Source organism: Fukomys damarensis, unplaced genomic scaffold, assembly GCF_012274545.1.
Source record: "Fukomys damarensis isolate Sample0158 unplaced genomic scaffold, DMR_v1.0_HiC HiC_scaffold_12, whole genome shotgun sequence".
Classification (NCBI taxonomy): Eukaryota; Metazoa; Chordata; class Mammalia; order Rodentia; family Bathyergidae; genus Fukomys; species Fukomys damarensis.
In genome coordinates, this window is record NW_022900924.1 from 45,482,538 (window position 1) to 45,509,472 (window position 26,935).

Consider the following 26,935-nt stretch of genomic DNA (forward strand, 5'->3'; position numbering starts at 1 on the left):
CCATAAAGCCCCTTCTCATCATCCGAAGCCACTAGTGAGACAGTCTCTTCCTTCCTCTGCAGCTGTCATGCCGTGAACTCCTGTGGTAGCACCTGCTAGTGGGCTTTGTGTAGAAGTTAGGTCTTTGCACACACATCTCCTTCACAAGACCAGAGTGTCTCTGCAAAAGCTTATTTATTTTTTGGGCTTATTATTTTTTGAGACAGGGTCTCACTGTGCAGTACAGGCTGGCCTTGAACTATGTAGTGAGTTAAACATCCAGAAATCATCCTGCTTCAGCCTCCTGAGGGCTGCGTTGGGCTTTTTTGAGATAAAGTCTGGCTATGTAGTTCAGGCTGTCCTTAAATTTATGGTGAGCCTCCTGTCTCAGCCTCCTGAGTGCTGAGATTATAAGCATGCACCATTGCACTTAGATCTCTACAAAAGTTTAATAATAGGTGTAGTAAAAGGATACAAGTTATAAAGGTCATATTTCTTTGACTTCTTATACTAGGGGAAAAATCTTTCATTCATCCAATAAATATTTCTTGAGTTCTACTATACGATGGGGTGACTTAATTACTTTTATTGTTGCTGAGACAAAATACTGGACAAAGAAGGAGGCAAGGTTCATTTAGTTTGCATTTGTGGAGGTTTTAGTCCATAATTGGCTGGCTCCAAGGCAGGGTGGCACGGCAGAAGGGCACCAGTTAATGGGATTTATAGGTTAGAAGAAGAGAACAAACTATGTGAAGGGGAAAAACAACAAATAGAAATTGGTATGTAAAGTAAGTGAGCAGGCAGAAGGACAGCAGCAACTGGAGGGGTGATGCAGAGGGGCATGATTGAGTGGCCAGTGTGGCCGGGGCAGAGACAGAAACAGAGGCGGCAGGCGGCGGACACAGTTAACACCACTGGAGAACGCTCAGAATAGCGGGATCCCGCTCCGCTTCTCCTGGATCATCCCATACAGGCAGCCGGGAAGCTGAAGGCCAGGGAGGAGGAGGCGGAAGGAGCCTGACGCAGCTGGCGGCACTGAGGTGCCACGAAGTGGGAGGGCTTGGAAAGGAATGGGACGGAGACAGCCACGGGCGCTGGGCCTGTCTTCGGTGTGCGAGGGCAGAAGGGAGGATCAAGAGGCTTCTTGGCGTCCTGACTGGAGAAGCAGCAGGAAGCGGCTCTCCACCACCCTTCAGCTCTGAGACACTGCGCTGAGCGGGCAACCGGGGCTCCAAGGCGGGAGTTAGCCGGAGGTCCTCCGTGTCCTTTCCGGCTGCTTCACCGAGGCACCGTGGTCTGGGTAAGGAGAAAGTCCCAGCTGGGGGGGAGGGGGTGTTGCCGGGGGTCTGTGTGCTGCACGATGGGGGACCCGCTCAGCTCTTGAGAGGAACGCGCTCCTGGACGAGTGACCATTTCTGTGGCGGCAGCATCGATCCACTCACAAAGGCAGAGCCCCGTGATGAGTTACCTCTTGGAGGGCTCTACTTCTCAATACGGTTGCACTGAAGATTGGTTTCTAACATAAGCACTGCGGGGACACATTTCCAACGACAGCAGAGGTCGTGGCTAAGTAACGGCCCCTGCCTATGCTTACATCCCAATTCCCAGAGCCAGCCAGAGTCACTTTATATGGGTGTGTCTGTGGGCGATTGACGTGTAGACCAGCAAATGGAGGGGGAAGGCCCACCCCGGATATGGGTCACACCAACCAATAGGCTTGTAGCCTGGACAAACTAAAAAGAAAAAAAAAGCAGGCCATGTTCCTCTTTTGAAGAAGCTCCAGCCTTTCCCGTTGTCTTGGTACTTTTTCATCTCATTACTTAAGCCTCCCCCTCAGACTTGCACTACTGCGCGTACAGCGAGCTTTCAGGCCTTCAACCTTGACTCCTCCTTGATCCTCCAGCTCTCCTGCCCACCCCTGGCCATTTTGGATTCTTCCCTCTCTGATCCCACACATGGTCACTGGGGTTCCTTCCCTTCTGAGCCTGTGAGCCTTCCTAAAAATCCCATGTATGATACATATATTTTATATTGATTCTGTTAAACAGGCTACCTCTACAAGCTGGAAGAGGCGAAGAATGATCTTCTCCAAAGGCTCCAGAAGATTCCGGTGTGGTGGACACATGATTTTTAAATCCCGTAAGACTTCAGACCCACAGGATTATGTGAGTAAATGTGTGTTGTTTGAAGGCGTTATGTGTTGTACTTTGTTACCTCAGCAGAAGACAGGGAATGACTGGAGATAGGGCTTTGGGAGCGCACTGCGGAAAGCTGTAAGGTTAATGAGTTTATCCAGGGAACAACTAGGGAAGGAGAAGAGAAGAAATCCAAACACGGAGAACCAGAGCAGTCGGGATGAGGAGGAAGATAAGAGTCTGGACAGGTGTCCAGCCTGAGAGGATGCAGTCAAGGGAGTCCAGTGTCCGGAAGCTGAGGGAAAAGCCACTGTGAGAAGTCGGAGTGAACCTCCGGGTGAGGTGCTTGCAAATAAAAGGCGAGCACCGACCATAGGATTCAGCCAAATGGAGCCCCTCAGTGGCCTTGGTAAGAGTGGTTTGGGTGGAAAGTGAGTTGGGGAGTTGCACAGGGACCGGGGGAGAATCAAGCGTGGGATCTGGTGGAGGCAGTGGTCTATTAGAGAAGGGAAATCTGAGGCTGCAAGAAAGGGAAGTGGATGGGGTAATTCCCTGGGAGAGGCGAGAAAGGCGGGGCAGAGTCACTGTGGACTGTGGATCTGCAGCCCCTGTGGGCCGTGGTGCTCCGGTGTGCACCTGCTCCTGCCCCCCTTCAGCAGGGCTCCCCTGGGCTCTGGTTCTCCAGCATCTGTGTGCAGCCCGAGAGCCCACCAGGCAGCCCTCTGCCCTCTGCCTACGTGGAGAAGACCCTGAAGACATCCCAGAGTAATTCCGCCACACTGTTCTCAGAGTCCGTACACTTGGCAAAGCCCTGCTCCAGCTAAAGAGTTAACTTGCTCTGTTGCGCCCCCGCCCCGCCACTTTTATTTTCTTTTGTGATACAAGAAACCAAATCCAGGAACTGTCACACATGCTAGGCAAGCACGCTGCCACGGGGCCACAGCCTTTCTCCAACTTTAATGCCATCAAGTTGTTAATTTCCAGTTTTCTTAATTACACCCAGAATGTTCCCCTTGCCTTTCGTGAACCTGTTCGTGTGGATGCTACACAGCATTCTTCCTGGCCTCCAACCCCTATTAGCTGGTGGTTCAGGAAACTTTAGACAGCTGTGGGATTCCTCCAGGCGAAGTGACACTAGGCCAGGTTACACATGTGCTTCTGTGTTTATGACGGTGCACACTGGGTCCTTTAAGCTGTGCGTATGCAGTACTTCTGCATCAGGCAGGCCCTGTTCCATGAAATGTAAAATTTACTAGGATGGTAATGGCTGAGGGCCGTGTGACAGTCACAATTAAAGGTTGGTTTCACCAGGATGCCATAGCTGTGTCTGCTTATATGAAAGACATTTGTAAGAATTGTTCTAAAAATATTTGTGGAGTTGAAAAGGCCTTTATAGAAAACTGCCTTTGATAGGATCTCTTTTCTTCCCCGTATCTTCATGCGTGCTGGGCTCTCGCATTCTACCACTGAGCTACAAACCCCTCACCCCTTTTATTTTTGAGACAGTCTGGATAAATTGCACACAGGCTGCCCTTGAACTTGTGATCCTGCTGCCTCCCTAGGAGCTGGGATTACAGGCCTGCTCCACCCAAATGAATCTTTGGACGTATCTGGGATAAGTATTTAAAGAAACATTTATATATTTTTTTCTTCAAAGTCGATTCTCTTCCTAGGATACAAGAGATAGTCGTGAATTGTTTGTTTCTATCTGCAGTTACTAAATTTGTAAATTAATCCCCATCAGGAAAAGGCGTTGACTAGACTTGCCTCAGGTCAGATGACAAACTAGAACTGGAAACCTGATAGTCGAAACTGCAGTGGAGGGATCATGCAGAAAAAAAATCACTTGATTTATCAACTCCACGGGGGAGACAGCTTTGGGGACCCTATCAGCTTTGTAGATCTCTCCAGGGTTTCCCATCACCAGGCTTCTCAGAGGATTCTATAGGATGCACACATAGGCTTGTGTGTGCGTATTCTTTAGGAACAAAGAGCCAGACATGGTGGCGCACGCCTGTGATACCTGCATTTGTGAAGCTGAGGCAGGAGGATCGCTCTGAGTTCGAGGCCAGCCTGGATAATTTATCCAGACTGTCTCAAAATAAAAGGCCCAGTTACATAGTGAGACCCTGACTCAAAAAGGAAAGTCCTCTTTTCTGACTCTTTACAGTCGTGCTGGATTAAAGCAGTGTGCTCTTAACCTGGGAGTTTAAGTGGTCTGAGTAAAAACAATCTAGAATATTGGCGGGGTAAATACAGAAGGTTAGGGGGAGGGGAACACAGAAGCCTGAACTGGAAGGCTGGTGTCCTGGAAATTAGTCCTAGTGCTGTTCAGTATTCATTATATGTCCTTGAGTTCATTCTGTCCCCTCTTAGTTGCTGTATGGCTTCCCTATCCAGAAGTGTTGACCAAATGGTCTGTATTTTCTAAGCCCAGGGCTCTTTCGATCATAGAACACCCAGGCCTTGTTCTTATTTGCCTTTGCTACCATGTCCAAGAGAAGACAGGATGTTCCCTTGGCCACAAGCAGAATCTTCAGGGTCCTGGGACTCATCAAAACCCGGGCAAGCTGAGTCCTCGCATGGAAAGCAGGAAGCCCTTTCCTTGTATATGTGACTGTCAGGGAGAGCCAATGCGAGGTGTAGCCTGGGGACAAAACCCAGATGTCACAAGAACCTGGTGTGACCATAGCTGTCCCCACAGCTCTCACATCCACTTCTACTAGCAGCAACTTCTGGTTGCTTGACGAGGAGTAACTTGTTTTTGGTAGAACAGTCACCCATGGCCATAAAGATGCCTTAAAAAAATAAAAGCTACAGATTAAGAACTCTCTCTTAATACTTTTTATTCTAGTTCCAAAGGGACCTGTTCATTTATGGATTCATTTATTTTAAAAAATTCGTAGCTCCTTCTGTATAGAAGAAGCCCTTATCAGTAGGTGGCTGAAGCCACAGGTAGTACCACATTCTATATAAGCTGTGATTTTCCTATATGTGCACACCTAGGAGAAGGTTGAGTTTCTAAATTAGGCCCAGGAAGACATTAATAATAATGACTGATAAACAGAACAATTACAGCAATATACTATAATGAAATGGCCAACATTGCTACTCGTGCAGAGGTCTTTAGTGAATAAAATATGGGTTACCTGAACATATATATGCCTGGCAACGCTGTGCCAGTCGATCTGATAATGGTGACGGCCACTCAGTGACGAACGGGCAGGCAGCATATACAGTGTGAATACGCTAGACAAATGTGTGGTGCCTATCTCAGGGTTAGTGCGTTACTGAGAGGGCCACGATTTAAAACTAATGAATCATTTATGTCTGGAGTTTCTCCATCGAATACTTTCTCAATGCGGTTGGCCTTGGGAAACTGAAACTTTGGAAAGTGAAACCATAGGTGGGAGACTACTGCCTGTCAGTTTCTGTGCTAGACCAGATCTACCTGTAAGACTTTTGCTGTCATGGAGGTTAGATTCTACTGGGGCCGATGAAAAGTAACGAGATGGATGTGTTGTACTAGAGGGAGCTCAGAGCAGGAATATCAGGTGAGACTAAATGGGGCAGCAAGGATGTGGCATGTGGAGGCAGCTCTTTGCAGGACATTCTGTGCTTATTGGTTTCAGATACAGCTTGATTTTCTGTTAACCTGGAAAGAGGGGTCAGTCGGAAGATGATGTGTGGAATGAGGAGCAATGGCTTCATATGCTCTGAGATCACATTTACTCCCTGGTTGTACACTGGTCCCATTTTTCTACAGGGACACAATACCTGAGTTTAATTTGGCTCATAATTTCAGAAATTAGAAATTCGAGGTCAGCTGGTCCTCAGACAGAAAACTTAAGAAGCAAGGTTGTGGTGGAGCAAAGATGATTAGTTCATGTTGGCCAGGAAGCAGAGTGGAGGAACCAAAGAAGAAGGTGAGCGAGAACAGACTTAGACCTGAAGGCCACAGCTCCAGGACCCTCTCTGACACACCCGGAAGTGAGCTCCACCAATCCCTAGGATGGATTGCAGAGCCCGGTCAAATTGACCCTCTGCTATGACCATCATACTACATATAGAAGAGAAAATCTAAGTAAGTCTGCCCAGTGCTGCCTCTCCCTTTTGGGAGGTCTGCAGTCAGAGAAGATTGTGATTAGTGATGAAACAGGCTTTCTCTGTTTAATGCATCTATCAGCCCACTTCTAGTTAATTTAGCCCGGGCTGACAGTCTCGTGGCTTACTTGCTTGAAGGAAAGAGTGCTTGTTAAACAATACTGTGATACTTTAAGAGAAATTGGGCCCTCTGCACTGCATCATTAGGACGGTTAATCTTGCACAGAATTAAGAACACATGAGGATTTCTGCATCTGACTGTGACAGAGGAACTGGTAACTTGGCCTCACTTTAAACAGTTACAGGGAGGGACAAAACCGATGAGGGATTGTTGCTGACACCAGGCAGTAGGGGCTGCGGGCTCCCTGTGCTGGTTTCCATGATCATCCCAGCTTTCTGCCCCAGGACTCCAATGGTGCAATAAAGCCTCAGCTGCATAGTGTTCTCTGTGAGCTCAGGAGCCAGGGACTGAAGTTCTGGACAGAAGAGGCTGAGATTTGTGGGGCCGGATATCCGACAGGAAGGAGTGCTCAGAGAGCCAGGCCCTCGGGTGTGCGAAAGGACGGGAGGTGAATCTGTGGCTGGGAACTGAGCTGGACACAGGCCAGGAGTCCCCGAGGGCTAGTAAAGGTCACGTGCTGCATGGCTGAGGATGGCGCAGACACCTGCAGTCCCACAGTGCTGAGAGACGATGGGCTTCTGGCTGCAGCGGAGTAGAGAGGCTTTTTCCAAAGTATTTCCAGAATCAGTTAGAACCCAGAAAGCTTATGCCTTAAAAGGAAGAAACATGCCCTAGAGTTAGAACTGGCTCAGAAACTAAACTCACGACAGAACAGACCCAGTCTCACAAAATTTTTGCCTGGAAGGACCAAAATGAACTTATAATCACTTACTTGCCTTCAAAAACAGCATTCAGTGGCTTTGAAAAGAAGGTGTTGAAATCTGGACTCCCTCTATCTTATTATTCATATTAGGAAATCATACGCTAAAAAGTTACCAGATGTGTGAAGTAGAAAAATACCACCCAACTAATATCAAGGAAAAATTCCATTAATGGAAATAGACTCTGAGGTGATCTAGATGTTAGAATTAACAGACAAGACTATAAGTGTAAAACAGTTATTAATATATCCATTGACAAATGAAAATATGGTAAATTTCAGTAGAAATATGGAAACCATTAGAAGGACCCAAATTATTGGAGTTATGGATACCACAACAGATAACATGTAAAATTAAAAATTCTACTTGATGGATTTAACAGCAAATTGGAGATTATGTGAGAAAAGCTTAATAAACTTGAAAATAATCATTTGAAATTATTTAATTTGAGACAGATGAAAGAGACCAAAAAGAGGAAATAGATTTATAGTAAATTAGGGCCGGGGATTTAGCTCAGCAGTGCTGCCACCTGCCTTGCAAGTGCAAGGACCCGAGTTCGATCCCCGGTACCAAAAAAAAAAAAGTAAATTAAATAGATAAACATTAAATAGTCTCCATGGCTTGGAAAATATTGGATGATTCCATATATGTTATTTAGGGTACTAAATGGGGAAAAACAGAAAAGTAATGAAAATAAAAATAAAAATGAAAGGAATGGTGGTTGGAAATTTTCCCTGAGTTAATAAAAACATTAAAATACAGACCCTAAGTGCATAACAAACACATTGAACCACAGATACCCCTAGTAGCCACATAAATGCACATAGAGCTACATTTGGGTATTATAGTTAGACTGGAAAACAAGCAACACTGACAGAAAATTTAAAAGTAGCTTGAGGACAAAGCCTATGTCCTGCAAAAGAAACAGTGGTGGGAATGACAGCTGAACTATTCAGAAGTAGTGAAGCCCAGAAGACAATAACATAGATTTTTAAATTCAGAATGGAAACAAAATTTCAACTCTGAAATTTGTATCTGGCAAATATATCAGAATTAAAGTCCAAACAACCTTTTTGTAAAACCAAACAAAAGCAAGTTAAGTTTTTCCTCAGCAGAAATATACTACAAAAAAGTAATAAAATATTTTGTGCAGGAGAACAGTAAAAAGTGTTATAAATGGTAAATGACAGGATTTTTTTTTTACTCTTTTTTTTTTCTTTTTTTTGGTATCGGGGATTGAACTCGGGTCCTTGTGCTTGCAAGGCAGGCCACCGAACCGCTGAGCTAAATCCCTGGCCCATTTTTTACTCTGTTTAACTTCTGTGACAACTAAGCTTACGTGTCAGTGTGTGTAAATTAGGTGGCTCTTGGATAGGTGATTGGATAATGGGGGCACTACGCTCATGATGGATTAACCCATCAATGTTCACAGCTGAGTGTGCTTTTAGGGGGTGGGACCCAGGAGAGGTGGGTCAGTGGGCTGTGCTTTAGAGGGTGTATCTCTGGCTCTGCTTCCTGGCGACCATGAAGAGAGCAGTTTTGCTCCATCATGTCCTGCCATGATGTTCCTGCTGTGGAGTCAGCTGTCCATGGTCTGACCCCTCTATAACTGTGAGCCAGATTAAATGTCTCCTCCTTACAGTAGAGGGTGTTGGGTACTCTGTCCTAGTGATGGAAAAGCTGACAAATACGACTTCTTTAAAAGATAATTGGTTGTTTAGACCGTGTGATGGTATGTATAACCTATAATAAGACAAAATTATTACAGGTTGGTGTAATAACCAACCTGACTCCATCCTGAGCCTCACTACCACTGTGTGCTTATGCTGAACAAAGGTTTGTGCTTGGACAAAGCACCCAAAATCCATGTCCTGTTTAGTAGAAAACTTGTTACAGTTGCAAGACTTTTTTTTCTTTTGTAGCTTACCCAATATGTGAAACTTCCTCTCCCGCCTCCCCACTAAACTGGCATGATTCTGCTTTTCTAAATTTCTGCTTGCTCTCCCCTTGAGCCCTACCCAACTGAAAGCATGATTTAAAAGGAGAAATCAAAACGCTTCTTGGTGCAGAGAGTTCTTTCTGGGCGCTAGCCCCTCTTGGTCACCAGCTTTGAATAAATGGACTCAGATTTGACTCAGTGTGGCACATCTTCTTGGCTTGCTTGGTTACAACAGTGGGAAGGGAAAATAGAAGTGTATTCTTGTAAAGTTCTTATTTTTAAGATAGCAAAATAAAAACTGAAAATTGACTGTGATAATTTCTGTTGTAAACCTACAGAAATTCCAAAAAATAAAACAAATAGGTATGGCCAATAGTGAAGTTAAGCTCAATGCTGTAAGTTTGGGTCACAGTGCTAGAAGACATAATCCCAAACATTATAATCCTGAACGTTAAAATCTCAAAAGATCAAAATCTGCAAAGTCTAAAAATCCTTAAAATCAAAAACTTTGAAAGATCAAAGTTCCAAAAAATGTAATTCTGGACAAAATAATTAAAAAAAATTTTTTAAAGACATTTACATTTTAAAAAGGAATGTATTTGAGAAAGATGCAATAACACGCAGAACCCTCCATAGGCTGCTTTGCAGGATGAAATAGGCAGTAGTGATGTACATCTCTCTGTAAGCACAACCCCTCGGGTATGTTAATGACAGCTGTACAGGTATGGGAGTGATGAGCCGACAAACCACATTCATAAAAAAAGACAAGAAATGAAATGTGTAAATGCACATCACACTTGTTGGTAAACATGTGCTCCAGCTTTGTAAGTGACGTCATGTGAAGGAAGTACTGTACCGTGATAGACAACCTAAGGCTTTTGATGAGATGAATCAAAAACCATGACGCAGCCAGGGGTGGTGGCACACACCTATAATCTGAGTACTCTGGGAAGCTGAGGTACAAGGAGTGAGAGTTTCAGCCATACCTGGGCAACTCAGCGAGACCCTATCTCAAAAAAAAAAAAAAGTAAAAAAAAAAATTGTTTAAACTGAGGCATAAGTGCTGTGGCTCAGTGTGGAGGCTCTGAGTTAAATCCCCAGGAAACAGAAAAAAAAAAAGAAAAATTATGAAGGTTTCTACCTTTATGCAGTTACCGAGAGACCAAGATCTAAAGAACTTAGCCAGGTATGGTGATGCAGGTCTGTAATCACGGCTCCTTGGTAGGAAGACCACACGTTCAAGGCTGCCTTGGGCAACTTGGTGAGACCCTGACTCAAATTAAAAATGAAATGGGCTAGGAATGTAGCGGTGGGAGGAGTGAAAGGGGAAGACAGAGGAAGAGGAAGAAGGAACGGGAAGAGAAGGAAAAGGAGGAAGAGAAAGGAGAAAGAATTTTGTCTTTTATGAATGTAGGTATTCAAGGACATCTCACTGAGAAAGTTGCATTGTTTTTATGCATCTGCACAGTGTTTACACACAAAGTCAACATTTGTGACAGTGTGCTTTTACAGAGTTAAATCTGCAACAGAATGCATAAAATAGACCTCTAAAAATCTTTACATACTTTTATACATCCCATGTTACAGTGTAAAGATAAACAGCATAGGGAATTATAAGTAATACTGACAGTTTGAAATAGTAAGGAAAAGCCAAAAATAGCTACAAATAGCTATACCAAGAAAAAAGTGTATTACAAGGATGGATTAGACAGTTGCACGGAGGTCGTTCCTAAGAGTGGTCTTATTTTCATGATTGTTGATTCTGTTTCAGATTCTTGCATGGGGGTAAATCCGTAGCTGCAGCTGCTTTTTCCTTTTCTGGCAAGCCCTCCCCAGAGATGCACATTCATCTTCTGTGTGGGGCTGCTCTCTTAGAAATGTCATAATTTGATGCACACCGACGTGAGCCGTCCTGACTAAGTTTTCCCATCTTTCGTGTCTCGCTTCTGTGTGTTGTTTTGGGCACGCAGAGATCTCTTCCACGTGTGCTCCTAGGCAGACCACAGATTTGGTGGAAACATTCTGGCAATCATACTCAACACTGTTGTGTAAGTGTCTTCTTATCCTGCCAGGCACATAATTATTTTCAAACCAGTCATAACTTCACCAGCTTCTTCAGGCAAGTGCAGCTTTCATGCATTAAAAGCTCCTGGAATTTCATCAGCTGGAAGGGATGCCAGTGCTTGGATGACATGTTTTGGAACTGTTGTTGCCATATCCCATGACCAATTGTACTCATCTGAAATTTCCTGCAAATGTCCTGGGTTGAATGTAACAAAAAGCTTGATGGGAGCACCTTGAAATTTACTTCCAGAAGCCTTGACTGCCTCTGATTTCAAATCTATCACGAAGGTTTGAGAATTCCATTAAAATCCATATTCTTCTCAAAAGCCAATCAAGACTTCAGATAAGTACCTGAAAGGTGGTTTGTTTTTTCTAGCCCTTAATACACAAACAGATACATTTTAGAATTCTTTTGATCCAACAGGGGGATGACTTGTCCACATTTACACCGATGGTGACAGGGACGCGTTTGTGCTGCACCTCCTGGGAATCTCATCCCTCACCCCACCATCATATCGCCTCACAAAGGAATTTCCTACAGTTGTGTGCGATGCCTTCCTAGTTTGACAGCTGATCACTACTACTGTTCCCAGTTTTTTCAGTCTCATAGACAACACTGGGACAACCTCTGTGTGCCTAATCCTGAGCATTTTTTCAGGTCATTTCATTGAGAGAGAAATATCTCTTCTCGACTTCAGATCTTGGAGGAAAATACTGGGCAGTGACTTAGCAGGCAGAGTGTAGCAGGCAGAGTATAGAACAGGAGGTCAGTAGAGCTGGGGGGACACAGAGTGAGCGGTCAGGGGAGGGACCCTAGAGAAAGAGGAGAGGGTGCTGGGCCCTGCTGGAGAGCAGAGGAAGCACCCCCTACCCCAACATGCTCACTCAACCCTGCGCACCTATTGCTTTGTCTGTAACACAAGTGCAGAAATAGTTCCTAGCTCTGTAGCCTCTTACGTAGGACAAGTTAACATTCATGAGCAGATCCATGCTGATCATGTTTGCTAAATAACATAGAAGTTCATGAACTTCTGGGTTGAGCCCAAGGCAGAAAGTGCCCATGCAGATCCCTGCTGGAGGGGACACAGACTAGAGGCCTTGTTTCCCGTCCTGAGGGTGAATGGCTGACAGTGTCACCTCTCCTGGGTCCCCCTTCAGGGAGGAGAGGTGGAGGTCTGTGCTGGGAGCCTGCGCCTTTCCTCTGCCTGCCCCTAATCTCGAAGATCAGCTGTGAGAAAGGAAACACTGGGAGTTGGGTGATGGACAGTGGCTGCCTCCTCTTTCATCAGCTCTTTGGGAGCACTGATCACCGCTTAGTAAGCAATTTATATCATTAAGCATCTCCCTGAGGACCTGGGGAGCCAAAGGACCGTGTAGACAATGAAGATCTATTGCATAGGCAGAAAAGCTCAATGGATAAATGCCCCCTCTTGCACTCTGGGCTGTCCCGACCCTGACCCTGTCTCCTTTTCATTAACAGTATGAGAGAGTTCAAAGTGGATTTCATGTTCTTACTTGTTATGGGAAAGGACATTGATCCGGGCTTAGCAGGCCCTCTGCCTGTTTCCTTAATCTGAAAGTTGGTACCACATTGGGCTGGATGTTCCTCTGATAAACCAGGCCAGGAGAAGTCTGGAGGGGAGAAGTAGAGTCCTGGGCAGGTCTGACAGTGATGGAGTCTCGCTGTGCCACACCCGCTGACACCCTGGCTTTCAGTCAAGGCGGGGTTTGGGTCATGACCGAACAGGAACAGGTGAAGAGCTCCCCTGTAGGTCCTAGCCAGCAGTCCCCACAGCCTCCGTAATAGGGAGTACCATACCCCACTCCTGCCCCCGCAGGCTTCTAGCTTTGCCTGTCTGCCGTGACCTGGCTCAGCTGCATATCTAGGTGACCTGAGCTTCAGGAGAGCCACGTGGGTCTGCCCAGCCCACACATGGTACTTAGAAAAACGTCTCCCAACATGCACTCCCACGTGTGTCAAGCCTGTTCTTATGCCCCTGCCCCAACTGTGCATCCCACCCCTGCCTTTGCTCCAGAAACCAGTGCCCTGTGACCACAGGAGACACGATATTATCACCCCCGAGTGAGTTTGCTTTACAGGAAAAGTAAACACCACTACCCCTGGCTGCTGCCCGTCTCTCCGGTTGAGAATAATGATGAGATTGGAATGATCACCTGTAGTAAACTGTGAGCAGCGCCTTTCTCTAGAGCCCGGGGAAGCGATCTAGTTCAGAGACAGAGACCAAATCAGAAATGCTGTGGCTGGAAAACCATTCTCACAGCAAGCCTATGGAGTGGGTTAGGGCTGGGAGCGCAGACACGAACCAGACGTGGGTTTTCTAGGGAGCAAGTGCAGCACAGCGCACCCCAGTCAGCAGAACTGGGAAGGCTGGCGGCCAGGGATGAAATTAACACCCTGAAAGCGCACTTGGAGAGCTCTGCTTTAATTCAAGTGTCTCTACCTGAGATCTTTCAGCATTTTTGAACCAAACAATCCCTTGTTTGGGGAGGGCTGCTGCCCTGTGCACTGTGGGACATTTAACCAAATTCCTGGTGCTCCACTGTGGGGACTGAGACCTGTACCTCAGAAAGAGGGTGAGCTTGGCCGGTCAGGTGAGGAAAAGAAAACACTAGGACTTCTGTCTAGTTTTAATTGCAAGATACAGGATTTAAGTTTTATTAATGATGCCTTTAGCCAAGATGTCATACTAGACAGGGGTACCCTCATTTGTCCTCCAACTCCCAACTTAGGAGAAGGAGTCACAGTCCCTATGGGGTATGTAATATTTCAAATAGCAGATGGCAAGAAACCATGAAGAAACACCCTCATTTGTCCTCCAACTCCCAACTTAGGAGGAGTCACAGTCCCTATGGGGTATGTAATATTTCAAATAGCAGATGGCAAGAAACCATGAAGATCCCACCGACTGTATCTTGGCCAGGTACTTAAAGATGTTATACTGTGTTTTCCTCTTACAAAAATGTGAACTCTTCCAAATTTCCTGCTCCCCTTTTGTGGTAGAAACCTGCCGCTCATATGCTAGGTTGTACACACAATCTGTCCCATCAGAGTAAAAATGATATTTAATACTGAGTGAAGATTACTTTCAGGAAGAAAGTACTGTTGTGGAATTTCTGGCGAGTAACTAAAGAGCCTGAAAACCACTCCGGAGATAAAAGTATAGATATTAGGGATAAAATAGTCCCTGCTGTGTTACTACTCAGCCTTCCATGACAGTAATCAGTACCTCAGATGAATCATTTTATAAAGCGAAGAGTGTCATTTTGGCTCGCAGTTTTAGCGGTTTCATCCCTGTTTGCTCTTGGGGCTGTGACACACATCCCGGTACAGGCATATGGTGGAGAAAAGTCCTTCATTCATAGCCAGGAATAAAGAAAAAAAGCAAGAGGAAGAGAGGGATCCCACAATGCCCCTGTGGCCGTGTCTCTATGACCTATTCCACCTCTTAAAGTTTCCCACCACTTCCCAACACTGCAACTCTGAGGAACGAGCCTTGAAGACATGGGTCCTTGGGGAAGATTCCAGATCCAAACCAAAGCGCATGCTTGCTTCTAGAGGAGGAGCTGAGCTAAGCACAAGGGAAGGCAAAACACCAGGAAATCAAAACTGAAGAATGAATTGGTGCTGAAGCTGCAGCTATCCTGAGAGTGTTTGTCAGTCTCTGAAACAAACCTGAGTGGTAAATAGTCCCGCAGGGGATGGAAAGCTCAGACATTCAGCTTGAGTAGGGTGGAAAATTGGGATGGAGGCCCGGGACAGGAACCAGTCTGCCCACTGATAAGAAAGAGTGGTGAGAACACAATTTGGATGCACAAGGAATGGCATCCACCTAGTTATGTTAACTGGAAAGCCCCACTAGAATTAACCCTAAAATGTCACCATGCCAGGACCACCAGGCAGAAGCACTGGAATCTTCTCTCTGAAGTACCCAAAATCCAGCCCTCTTGGATTCCCAGATAAACCCACCTGGACGTGAGCTCACAATCTAAAATTTCAAAGCATACTAAAAATTCAGCCAGGGTAAATAAGAATCAGAAGAAATGACAGAGGGCACAATTACAGTCCCAAGGGCTTCGGATAGGTTGACTACAAGATGCAGAATTTTTTAAAAAAGTATGTTTTAAGAAAATAAAAATTGTTTCTGAAAAATAAGAGAGGATATAATACATGAACCAGGAACAAAATACTGTTAAAACTTCCCAGACACACTTCGTAGAAAATGGCCAAATAGAATTGTAAGCATGAGAGCATGTAATTATTATAATTTAAGGCTAAATGAATGACATACAAGCAAAATTTGTACTAAGTGTGAATTAGGCACACCTAAAGAATTTGATCTGGAAGACAGAGCTAAAGAAATACACAGAGTGAATAAGTCAAAGTCAATAGAAAATCGGAGTGCAAGAGGAAGTAATTGTCAACTGAGAATTATGAACCCATTCCAGAAAGAACAAAATAAGCTTCAGACAAATAACAACTGAGGAATTTTGTCATAAACAGATCCTTAGTAAAGTACTTCAGAGGAAGAAAACAAACCTGCCAGGAACTTCTGAGTTGCAAGAAGGAACAAAGATTCCTTTACTAATTCCTAATTATTAACAGTTACATAGGACTTTGTATAATGTTGACTGTTTTTACGGTAAAAATACATATTTAAAACTATCCAGCTGGGCTCAGTTGAGTTGATCCCAGTTTTATTGGCCACAGTTGAAGGAGCATAAGCAGGAGCAGTCAAGAATGTGCTTGCTCCCCTCCGTCGGGCCTGATCAGAGCACTGACCTCGGCCATGTCAGTGTCACAGAGCTTCTGCGTGGCCCGTTTCACCTGGTGCTTGTTGGTTGTGACACCTCCAGTGGACACTGCGTGGCCTCCATGGCGTTCAGTGGTCAGGGGAACTGGTGACTTCATGGCGGCCGCGCTTGGGTTTCCTGGGGGTGCTCTTCACAGGGTATTTGAGCTGCTTCTGGTGCTAGCCTGCCACCCGCCACCAAAGGTGGGTGACACAGGGATCTTCTTTTTGTGGCTGTGGATGCCTCACAGCCCTGCCTTAGGGCCTTAAAGGCTTTGCTGTATCTTCAACTTTAGCAGTTTTCTTCTTCACTTTCAGCACTGTCAAAGTTGACTTTGACCATTCAAATGCAAAGATACAATTTGAAAATAGATGTTAGAGGTTACTGGATTCATTACCTATTTTGCCACATGTCCATATTAAAATGCAGGTCTTTTTAAGAGGAAGGAAAAAAAGAGAAAAAGGACAGGAAAAAAGAATGACAGTATAATTTAAGAAGAAATATTTGTTTGGAATTAGAGGTAAATAGATTAGAAAGAAGACCATCCTTATTCTTACATGATGTGCTTGTCTATGTATAAAATTAAAAAAAACCTTGCAAAACAAAGGAATGAAACACTCCTTGGAATTAGTAACAAAGTAAGATGCAGGATACAAGCTGAATATACAAAAGTAAATCATTTTCATATCTACCAGCAATGAATAATTAAGATTTGAAATTAAAAACTCAGTACCATTCATAGTATTATCTCCCCAATTTAAATATTTAGGTATAAGTTTAGCAAGATATTTACAAGATACCTAGAAGGCCAATTACAAAACCCTGACGAAAGGAAGAAATATTTCATGTTCCGGCTAGGAAGACGCTTCCTACTGTAATACTGTAAGAGGTTGGTTCTTCCCAGTCCTATGGATGAGGATAAAGTCAGAGGATTTACACTGCCTGATGTCAAGACTAAAGCTACAGTAATCAAGACAGTGATATTGGCCAAAGAATAGACAATAGATCAATGGACAGAATAAATAGCCTGGAGATAGACCCACATGAATATTGTCAGCTGATACTTGACAAGGGGCTAATGTCAGTGCAATGCAGAAAAGAGTTTTTTCAACCAAGATTCTGGAACAACTAGACATTCACTGAAATCCTTTGAAAAACTTCACTCAAAATGAATCTTTGGGCCGGGGATTAGGCTCAGTGCTTCCGCCGCCTGCCTCGCAAGCACAAGGTCCTGAGTTCCATTCCCAGTACCAAGGAAAAAAAAAATCATAGACCTAAATGTATAATACAAAGCCACCAAAATCCTAGAAGTGACAGCAGAATATCTCAGTCACCTTAGCTTGGTGATCAGTTCTTAGGAATGACACTAAAGCCTTAGTCCATAGAAGATAGAATTGACTAAACCAAAAATTTCTGCTCTGCAAAAGACATTGTCAAAAAAATGAGAAAAAATCTACAGGCTAGGTCAAAGTTGGCAAAAGACATGTCTGATAAAGGACAGTTACCAAAATATATGAATACTACATGTTATATGAGCCCACCTATGGAATTTTGGAAAAAGCAAAGCTAAAGAGACCCAGAAAAACCAAACTGGTTTCCAGGGCTGGGCGGGGGTGGGGGGATGTATCAGAGAGCAGGGGAGTGTCAGGGCAGTGAAACTCTTCCGTACAATACACGGTGTTATGCACTTTTCCTAGAACTAACAACATGCATAATCCTTATCTAAGGACTTAGCCAACAATGTTGTGTCCCGCACAGTTCCTCAGCTGTGACAGGCACATCACACTGGCACAGCGCTGGGGATTTAGCTCAGTGGTGCTGCCGCCTGCCTCACAAGTGCAGGATCCCGAGTTCAATCCCCGGTACCAAAAAAAAAAAGCCACAAACAAAAATACCCAAGTATGGGAAGGAGAGAGTGTGCAAGGTGGAGGGAGGTGGGGTACAGGTCTAAAAGTCTCTGCACAGTGACCTCTTGCTTCCCAAGGGAGATTGACCAGTACCCCCCCACTACAAACATGAAAATCTCCAAATGTTCAAAGTTATTACACAGCAGCCTGGTGTCTGTCTGTGCTATGTACCTTCTCCCGTGTACTTTACCTTTAGATTTCTTACAAAGCCCAAGACAGTGCCCACAATATATAAACAGTTGTTCTACTGTATTGTTTAAAGGATAATGACAGTTTGAGGTGCTCAGTACAGATTGAATCCACGGATGCAGAACCTTCAGGTCTGGGGTGGTCAACTGTGCTTTCTGCTGTATGTTTCTATAAACTTTAATCTAGAAATAAATTCTGTGAATTAAAAAGAAAAGTATTAAGCTGGGCGGGGTGGTGCATGCCTGTAATCCCAGCACTCGGGAGGCTGAGGCAAAAGGATTGCTGTGAGTTTGAGACCAGCCTGGGCTACATAGTGAGTTCCAGGTCAGTCTCAACTACATAGTGAGACCCTGTCTCAAAAAAACAGAAACAAAAACAAAAAACAAAAAACAAACAAAAAAAAGAAAAGTATTAGAACTAACCAATGTGTCCGGCAAAATCAGCATAGGGAAACCCATTGTATGTGTTTCTGTAAGTGAGTAGTCTGCAAATTCAGTCACCTTGGCCGTAATTCAGATACGGGGGTAGAGGCCACTGTATGGGGATGAACCGGACATTTCTTGCATTGGGAGGGCACCACTTTGTCTCTCCATCTGCAAAACAGGAACGGTTGCTCTCTAACAGGTTGTGATGGCTGTGGACTGAAAAGATGCCTGGAGCCAGGAGATTTTTGAGAAACACCTCCCGTACGGTTGCTATTTGTAAACAGGAAGCCGCTGCTGCCCTCCCATCACCTTCATCGCAGCTTTGGCTGCTGGGGAGCAGCCCGGCCTGGGGAAGGTCTGTGTGATCTCGAACCCATGTCACCGTCCTCCGATAGCTTAGCTTGCCCCTCCCCCGGGTCTCAGCTTTCTTGACTGGAAAACCCAAGCGTTGGATCAGATGCTAAAGGCCAGTTGTGACATTTGAAAAGCCGGTTCATCAAAAGATTGTTCTCTGAGAAACAATTACATACATTTTGTCGCTGTCTCCCTCTTAGAAAAGCCAAATCATGTTTCAGTGTAACCGGGAGTCCTTTCCTCTGGGAAAGGACTGTTTTCTCATTTTATGAAAGGTCCTGGAATTCTTGGTGGAATTTAACCGTCGAGGACAAACATGATTCACTCTTCCCACACAGGCAGGGAGAGGGGAAGAAGACGAGGGTAGCAGTGGGGGAGGGAGAAGAGCACAGAAATCCGCAGGGTGATTCTCCCAGCTTCAGCGGCAGCTGGGGCCGTGGGCTGCAAACGCTTGGGCGCGATCTGTCTTCCGCACGAGTGGCAGGGAAGGCTTTCCTGTTGTCCTTTGTCATCAGGCAGGCCAGGCCTGGCTAATGCAAACTGTCACCTGGGCCTTTCCAGGTCAGAAACGAAAAACAGCAATTAACTCCTCTCGGAGGCCCGCAGCCCCAAGCAGGCCCTGTTAGGCCAGGTAGCTAAATCATTAAAGACGCCGTTCTTTTCAGTGATAAATTGTGCAGGCGCGTGAAACCCTCTGCTGGCCATTAATCTGGGCTAATCAGGTTGAAAGCTGGGTTGTTTTATTTAGTAATTAACAGGTTATGTGAAAAACATGATCCATGGCCTGCGGAGCATCTATAGAGCAGCCTCGGGAGCAGAGAAAGGGAACCGCAGGGATTCTCCAGAGAGCCACTCAGGCCTGAGCAATTACAGCCATTGGCAAGCACTGAAAAATGACCCTAGGCTCCTATTGACACCCAGGGAAAAAACATTGCTGCCCACAGCACAGGCGAAGTCCTGAAGGCGGTAATTGCTCGCCCCTCCCCGCCCCGCCTGCCCCTGCTGATGACCTGCTGGGCCAAACCCAGAGTTTTGGGGGTGCTCAGTGGTGTTTCAGGGGGTACACGCTGCTCCCTACGGCAGTGGGCAGCCTCTATTTGAGGCGGCTGGAGAGCGGTTTACAGAGATAGGGTCCCAAGAGGAAGAGAAGGAGAGGAGGCTGGGAGAGGTGCGTGGGGCCCCTAGGTTGGGCTTGGGGTGGCCAGGCAGGTCGACCAGTTGGATGCACGTGAGTCTGGACAGGAAGTGGGGATCTGAGCCCTGAGTGCAGAGGGAAGCGATGCTGCAGGCAGAGCTGAGGTCTCAAGGAAGAAAGCCCCGCCCAGGGCCCAGGGTGGCCACACTGAAGGTCAGAGCCCCCACGCGTGGCCCTACTGGGTGCTCCTTTTACTTAGGACACCAGAGCCCAGCCTTAGGGTGCCCCTTCCTAACCATCGCTCCCTCTCCGCTCCTCCCAGGCCAGCCTTTCCCCATCCCTGCCGAGACGCAGCCACACTACACCGCACTTGCTTAAGTGCAGCGTGGTCACAAATCCATAAGTCTCTTCCCTCCTCTTGGGTCCCCACCCCATCACCTTGACTCTTACTCCTTCTCTGGTTCTCAGCAGAAATGTTTCTCATCCGCACTGCTCTGTCCTCCCTTGGCACCCACGACTGTGGTCCTTACCACCTTGCTTCTGCCTCCCTCCAACCCTTTTGAAGCCAGAGGCCGCATCCGGATTGCTGTCTGCGCCTCCAGCTGTTCAACTGGTCCCCAGCAGGTGATCAACAACACGTGCTGAGTGGATGACTAAATGAAAAAGGCCATCGAGTCCTCCTCTGGAAGGGCACGGAGTGTCAACCTCCCGAAGAAGGAGACTGACCCTGGAGCAGGCTGGTGACTTCCTGAGCCCCACAGCGTTGGAGGGGCAGCCCAGGAAGGGATGTCAGTCTCCTGGCCCACCCGCCCGGGGGTCTTCATGGCTCCAAGGCCTGCGCTCCTTGTGGATTCAAAGCTGCCACCGTCCACATCCTCTCTAGAAAGTTTGTTAGTTAAATTCCTTGTCGGAGACCCTTGACATCTTGGTCAGCTTGAGCGGTTTCTCCTGGCGTGCGGCCTTGTCCCAACCGTGGGAACTGTGGACATTTGGGCACAATGTCGATGTCTGCAAACAATTTTGGGTGGTCTCGGGTGCTTAAGCTCAGTGCCTGGGGCCCCTGGTGGCACTCTGGCTGGCAGGTAAGAGTGAAGGTTCTGGAGCCAGTAAACCTGTGCTTAAACCCTGGTACTGTCATCTGTTCGCCCTGTGATTTAGGGAAATTCACTGCATCTCTCTGTGTTTTAATTTTTCATCTATAAAATGGGGATAATAAAGTGTTCTAGTAATTTTTTTCTTTTTTTAAGTTGAGTTTATTGGTCCATTTTGGATATATAGTACAGTTACATTCATCATTGGGATCTTGTACCTTTATATGACAGGTCTTGGTTCTCATTTTTTCCCCTTGTCTCTGTCCTCCCTTTACCCCCTCTAGTAATTTTTTTCTAATAAATGAGATGCCAATAGAAATAGATAATTTTTTTTTTTTTTTTTTTTTTTTTGTACTGGGGATTGAACTCAGGACCTTGTGCTTGTGAGGCAGGCGCTGGAACCACTGAGCTAAATCCCCAGCCCTAGAAATACATAACATTTTTAAGTACCACGTATATGCTTTCTATGTCATATCTCACTTAATCTCTGAACAGCAAACTTGTCTCATTCCTATTTTATAGAGGAATAAAAAAGTATAGTACAAGCCAGGTGTGGTAGTACAAAGTCAGGAGGCTGAGGCAGGAGGATCTAGGAGACCCTGTCTTGGAACAAAGTATGGCACAGAAATGTTCAGTAAAATGCCCCAGATCACAGTTTTAAAAAAAAGCAGAGAGCCAGGATCAAGACACAGGGTGATCTGCCTTGATTTTAACCGTAGCACTGGCTCATTTGCTGTACTTTCTGTGAAGCCCATGGGTGACATGGGTGTCCCTCCATGTTACCTGGTGGGAATGGCCACAGCAGCAGAAGCAGCAGAGTCACCTTTGTTAGGGTCTTGGCTTCTAGCCGTACCTGATACAGGGTAGCTTGCAGACCTGCAGTTAGCGTGGGGAATCTGGGCCCAGAAATCATTTTCCTCCCTTTTCTGTCCGTTCTGTAAGACAAATGTGTGGGAGATGAAGTCAGCAGGCCTGGCTTCTTGTGGAGCTGCTGAAGGGTCTCTGGCCATGGGGAGCCAGTTCTTGGCCGGCTGCGGGGCAGTTAGCTGTCAAGATGAGTGAGGCCAGACTCAGACGATGTCGTCTCCTTTCAGGCCTCAGGTTGGGACCTGTGTCACAGAAATCGCAGGTCCAGATACCCCTGGGGCTGCTGCTGCAGTCCCTGGAGGACCATAAAAGCCCTGGGGGTCTCTGTTTCCCTTGGACTGGGTGCTGGATGTCAGTCAGCTGAAGGTCACCTCTGCTCCCCTGGCCTAGCCATGTGGAGGGGTCCGTTCCTGTTGTCTTGTTCCTCAAAGCCCATTGCCCCTCAAAGACGGGTGTCTTCTGCTGTCCGTATTTTCTAGCCGGGTGAGGGGAGGTCCCAGACACTCGGGTCCGCTATGACACGTGAGTCGCACAGGCCTTGGCACAGTGGGGTTCCCGTGATCCGGGAGCTGGAAAAAGGCCTGCGTAGGGATCTCCTGGTGAGGCAGGTGTTTGGCATTCAGACTGAGGGTCTAGACCCTGGGGGCGTCCTCCCCGGTTTGTCCCTAGCTCTGTGAGCCTGGCACGGTCCTTCACGTCCTCATCTGCATCGATGGGAATGACATGTACGTCAGAGTTCTGTGAGTGCCGTGGAAGGTCCCTGCAGAGTATTTGGGATCGCGCCTGGGACACTGTATTGTTCTGGGAGTGTCAAGGGAGGGAGCCAGCCACTTACTCTTGTTAGTATAATGTGCGTACCCAGTGCAGGAACCCTTCCAAGACCGGGCTCATGTCTGCCTGGCCACTTCCAGGGGTGGAAAGCTCGCTTTCTTCCAAGGCTGCTATCCTGTTGCCAGAGATCCTGTTGGGTTCCCGGGTGGTCCTTCTCTCCCTGTGCAGCAGCTAAATGGACATGCTGGAAGGCATGTATACTGCAATGAAAGACATCCAAGATGTATTAAGTGAAAATGATCAAGTTACATTAAAAAAGTGTGCTCAGCCCCGAGACAGCTCGGTGACTGATCGCAGATATTGGCTGCTTTGTCTTGCTCTCTCTCTGGCTCATTGGCTTCCAAGAGGAGCCAGAGGAATTGCATTTGGATGAGCAGGACAGGCTGGCAGGCTGGGGAGTGGGCTCTAGGTGGGGAGGTTCCTGCTCACTAAGTCACCCAGCCGCTGCTAATCTGTTCTCAGATGGGGTCTGTCCCAGAGCTGATGAAAGGAGACTCACTGGTCTCAACAAGTGGTTTACATCATTTTTTAAATGAAGCTTAGGGTGCATGATTGATGCGGATTCTTGACTCTGTCATTTAAAATGCTTTCTAAATTCTCAAGTGTCGGTCAAGCGTCTCTTACATGAAACATGCTGCACGCACCGCGGCAAGTCCCGAAGCGCGCTGTCCTGCAGGATGCTCCAGGAGTCTGAGGAGCGCCACGCCCTGACCTGCACCTGCTCCCTCTCCAGCCACCAGGGACCCAGGTTCCCTCCTGTACCACTGGACCTGGGGGAGGGAAGGAGGCCGGAGTTGGCGGGGGTGGGGGACGCTGCATCAGCGTGAGGGGAAGTTCTGCTCATCTTCCCGCACCGCTTCTGGCGGAGAGGTTTCTGTGGGCCCTGCCTGTCTGCAGATCTGTGCACTATGCAGAGCTGTTCTTTCATTTGATCCTAAAATGAACTCACACCATAGGCCTATTGGATCTGCCCTTTGCCGGTGGAAAAACTGAGGCGCGGAGAGCGAAGTGCCTTGCCACACGGCTCTGTGGTGGACGCCATGTGCCAGCTCCAGGCACAAGTCCCCAAGGACCCCGAAGCTCTGTTTAGTCCCCCGCTCCTCATAGCGACCTCATTCCCTCTGCTTGTTTCTCAAGCTGGTTCTGCTGTCCTCAGATATGCTCCTCCCCCAGTCCGTGGAGGGAGAAAGGCCTGTCTGAGGGGGAGGAAGGCAGAAGGAAAGCCAAATGGAACAGGAAACCATGGAAAGCCCAGGGAGAAGCAGCTGCCTGTGTGTCCCATGAAAGCCCCCAGTGACTAAGGCCAACTCTGAGGGTCTCCTCAAGAATAAAGCAGTAGTGGGCTGGGGATGTAGCTCAGTGGTGCCGCCGCCTGCCTTGCAAGTGCAAGGTCCCGAGTCCCATCCCCAGTACCCAAAACAAAACAAAACGAATAAAGCAAAAGTAGCCAGGCACAGTGGCACTCGCCTGTATTCCTAGCACTCTGGGAGGCTGAGACAGGAGAATTGCAAATGTGAGCCCAGACGGGGCAATTTAGCAAGTGAGTGAGCGAGTTTCAAAAATAAATGCATAAATAAATAGGGCTGAGGGTACAGCTCAGGGGAAAGGGTGTGGATTCAATCCTGTTACTGCCAAAAAAAAAAAAAAAAAAAGTCAAGCAAATAAATGTGCCCCTAATGGCCACAAATTGGTCACCGCAGGCTTAACAGAAGCAATGGATGCAGCTAAGAAGGGAGGGCCCCGGAGGGGGACCAAGGGACGCTCAGGCCTGCCCTGGGCTGGCAGTACTTCCACGGAGGCCACGGGAACTCGATTAAGCCACACTCTGAGGAAGAGCAAGGATGCTCCAATCCAGGAGGTGTGGCGGCCTCGTGTGGGTGGCCCGGGAGCAGAGTCCAGAGGGTCCCAGTGGAGCTAGCGCTGCTCTGCAGTCCAGGCCTCGGCGCCTGAGATCTGGGCTGGCCTCAGTGTCCTCTCTGCTAATCTGGACCCTGCAGCCCAGACCTAGGCCAGAGCCAGCAGCTGCCCAGTGTCTGCACCGAAGTGCCGGACACAACCTTGGCCAGCCCTGTTGAGGCACTGTGACGCTGTGGGCTGTGGGGACCCAGGTGGGTCCTGAACTTCTGCAGCATTTCTTAAGTGGCCCCAGCAGGCCTGAGAATGGGAAAGCATTCACCCTTCATGCTAATCTTAGGCATGTGTGCAAGCAACAACCTACGTGCTAGCAGTGAAGGAAGATAATTTCACCAAATGCAGTTCTCCCGGGCTAAGCCAGGTTTCCAGGGTCTGTTAAGCAGGATTCTTTCCGGGGTTTGCTTTCTGCAGTTGTGAACAAAGAATGTTTGAATTTCCTCTGCTCCGTTCTTCTGTGACTGTGCAGATCCCACACGTGACGTCCTGGGTCCCCACGTGCAGAGCTGCAGAGGGACACGCCTGAGATTTTATCCAAGACCCGGCTTCTGCTGAGAGGCGCTCTGGCATCAAAAGCGATCAAGCCCTCTGCTCTTACGGGACAGCTTCACAGGTGGGTTGGGAGCCCAGAACTTCCGCCCGGAGCCCCCCACAGATGACTCCAGGTCGGAAAACGCCTGCTTCGGTCCCCAGCGCCCCTGGTCCCGAGGCCCAGAGACGTTAAAATCTTCTAAAGCTCCAGGAGAAGACGTGCACACGTACCCACAGCAGGGGTGGCCCCGCGCCCTGTGCTGGGTGCTGAGGCTGCAGACAAGAGCACGGGAAGTGACAACAGGGTCTGAGGACTGGGACGTCGGCCTCCAGGGACCGAACGCTCCCCTCCCCCATTCCCGCAGGAGCGGTGGTCACGGGATGCCCCTCGCTGGCTGGCCTGATCACGTGCAGCTCCTTGGGGACCCCATTGTCTGCCCAGACAGCCGGGGTTCATTTGGGAAACCGGTCCCTGGGAATGGAAAGGGAGATTTCAACCGTGGAGTTGGACTTTTGTGTTAATACAACTGTGTTTTGTTTGGGGGTTTTGTCTTTTTTCGAATAACACTACACAGAGAACCCTAAGAAAGTCCCTGGGCTGCAGCAGGCAGACGCATGGTTTCTTTTATTCCATCCGTTGGGGGGAACAAAAGAAAAAAGAGAAAAGAAAAGGAAGAAAGGAAAAGAAGCCCCCTTGAGCGCCTCCTGTGCCCTTTCCACCGGCCACGTGGGTTTGCACAATTAACTCTCAGGCGCTCCTTCGGGGCCGCCCCTTGAGGACGTCCCTCCCCTCACCTGCTGCGTCCTGCTCTCCCGGCAGCCCCTCCCGGCTGCACCTCGCCAGGCTGACTCTGGGAGCCCAGTCGCGTTCCCAGCAGCAGGGAAGCCGGGCCGAGCAGGAAGCCAGGCTGCAGGGAGTGCACTGCGTCAGGTCAGTGCTGGCTTGCAGAGTGCATCACAAGCGTTAGGTTGGTTTACAGCAGGAGCAAGGATAAACCATAGTTCAGTGTGGTTTTTTTAATCATCAGTCCATCTGGGATCATGTGCTTTCAAAATCACCCCGTATTTTCTCTCTGAATAAAAAAATCTTAAATGTCAACTTCAGTAATCAAATTATGAGCCTGGGACTGAGTAAAAGATGCTTGTTTAAATCTGAAGCTATTACAGCACAGTTTGTAGTAGCTAAAGCTTGGAAACAGCCCAATTGCCCATCAACAGGAGACTGGATGAAGAAGATGTGGTTTTTCTGTAAAATGGAGCACTACTCAGCCGTAGAGAATGAGAAACTAGAGTCATTCATAGGAAAATGGATGCATATTGAGGCCATCCTCTTCAGTGAAATAAATAGGACACATGTGTATAAATACCAACTAGTTTCTCTGGTGTGAAAAACTAGAAGTGTAAATAAGATTCAAATTGTATAATTGATAATGTGAAATAGGAAGAAAGGGGCCAAAGGTGTAGGGGAAGTGGGAAAGGTGGAGGAAAGGAAATAAGGGAAAAGAAAAATATGAGAAAAGAAAAAAATGGAAACAAATCTTTAATAGGGAAGGGAGGGCAGGGGGATGGGGAAAAATGAGAACCAAGACCTGTCATGTAAAGGTACAAGATCCCAGTGATGAATGTAACTACTGTATACCTAGAAAGTACCAGTAAACTCAATGAAAAAAAAAAATCAGGCTATCAGACCAAACGGACCATTGTGCTTGCTGGTAAACAGAATTCAGAGCGAAAGTGGGAGAGCAAGGGAATTGTCCGTAGTGGGAGAGTTCTTCCCCT

General features: G+C 47.2%; 1 long non-coding RNA gene across 1 annotated transcript; it reads left to right on the forward strand.

Moving 5' to 3' along the window:
* The first annotated feature begins 1,708 nt into the window (after window positions 1–1,708).
* On the forward strand, window positions 1,709–25,801 carry LOC104862263. The gene is made up of 3 exons (XR_780244.1): window positions 1,709–1,779; window positions 2,028–2,144; window positions 25,095–25,801. It is a non-coding gene; the product is annotated as an uncharacterized LOC104862263 (long non-coding RNA).
* The last annotated feature ends 1,134 nt before the right edge of the window (window positions 25,802–26,935 follow it).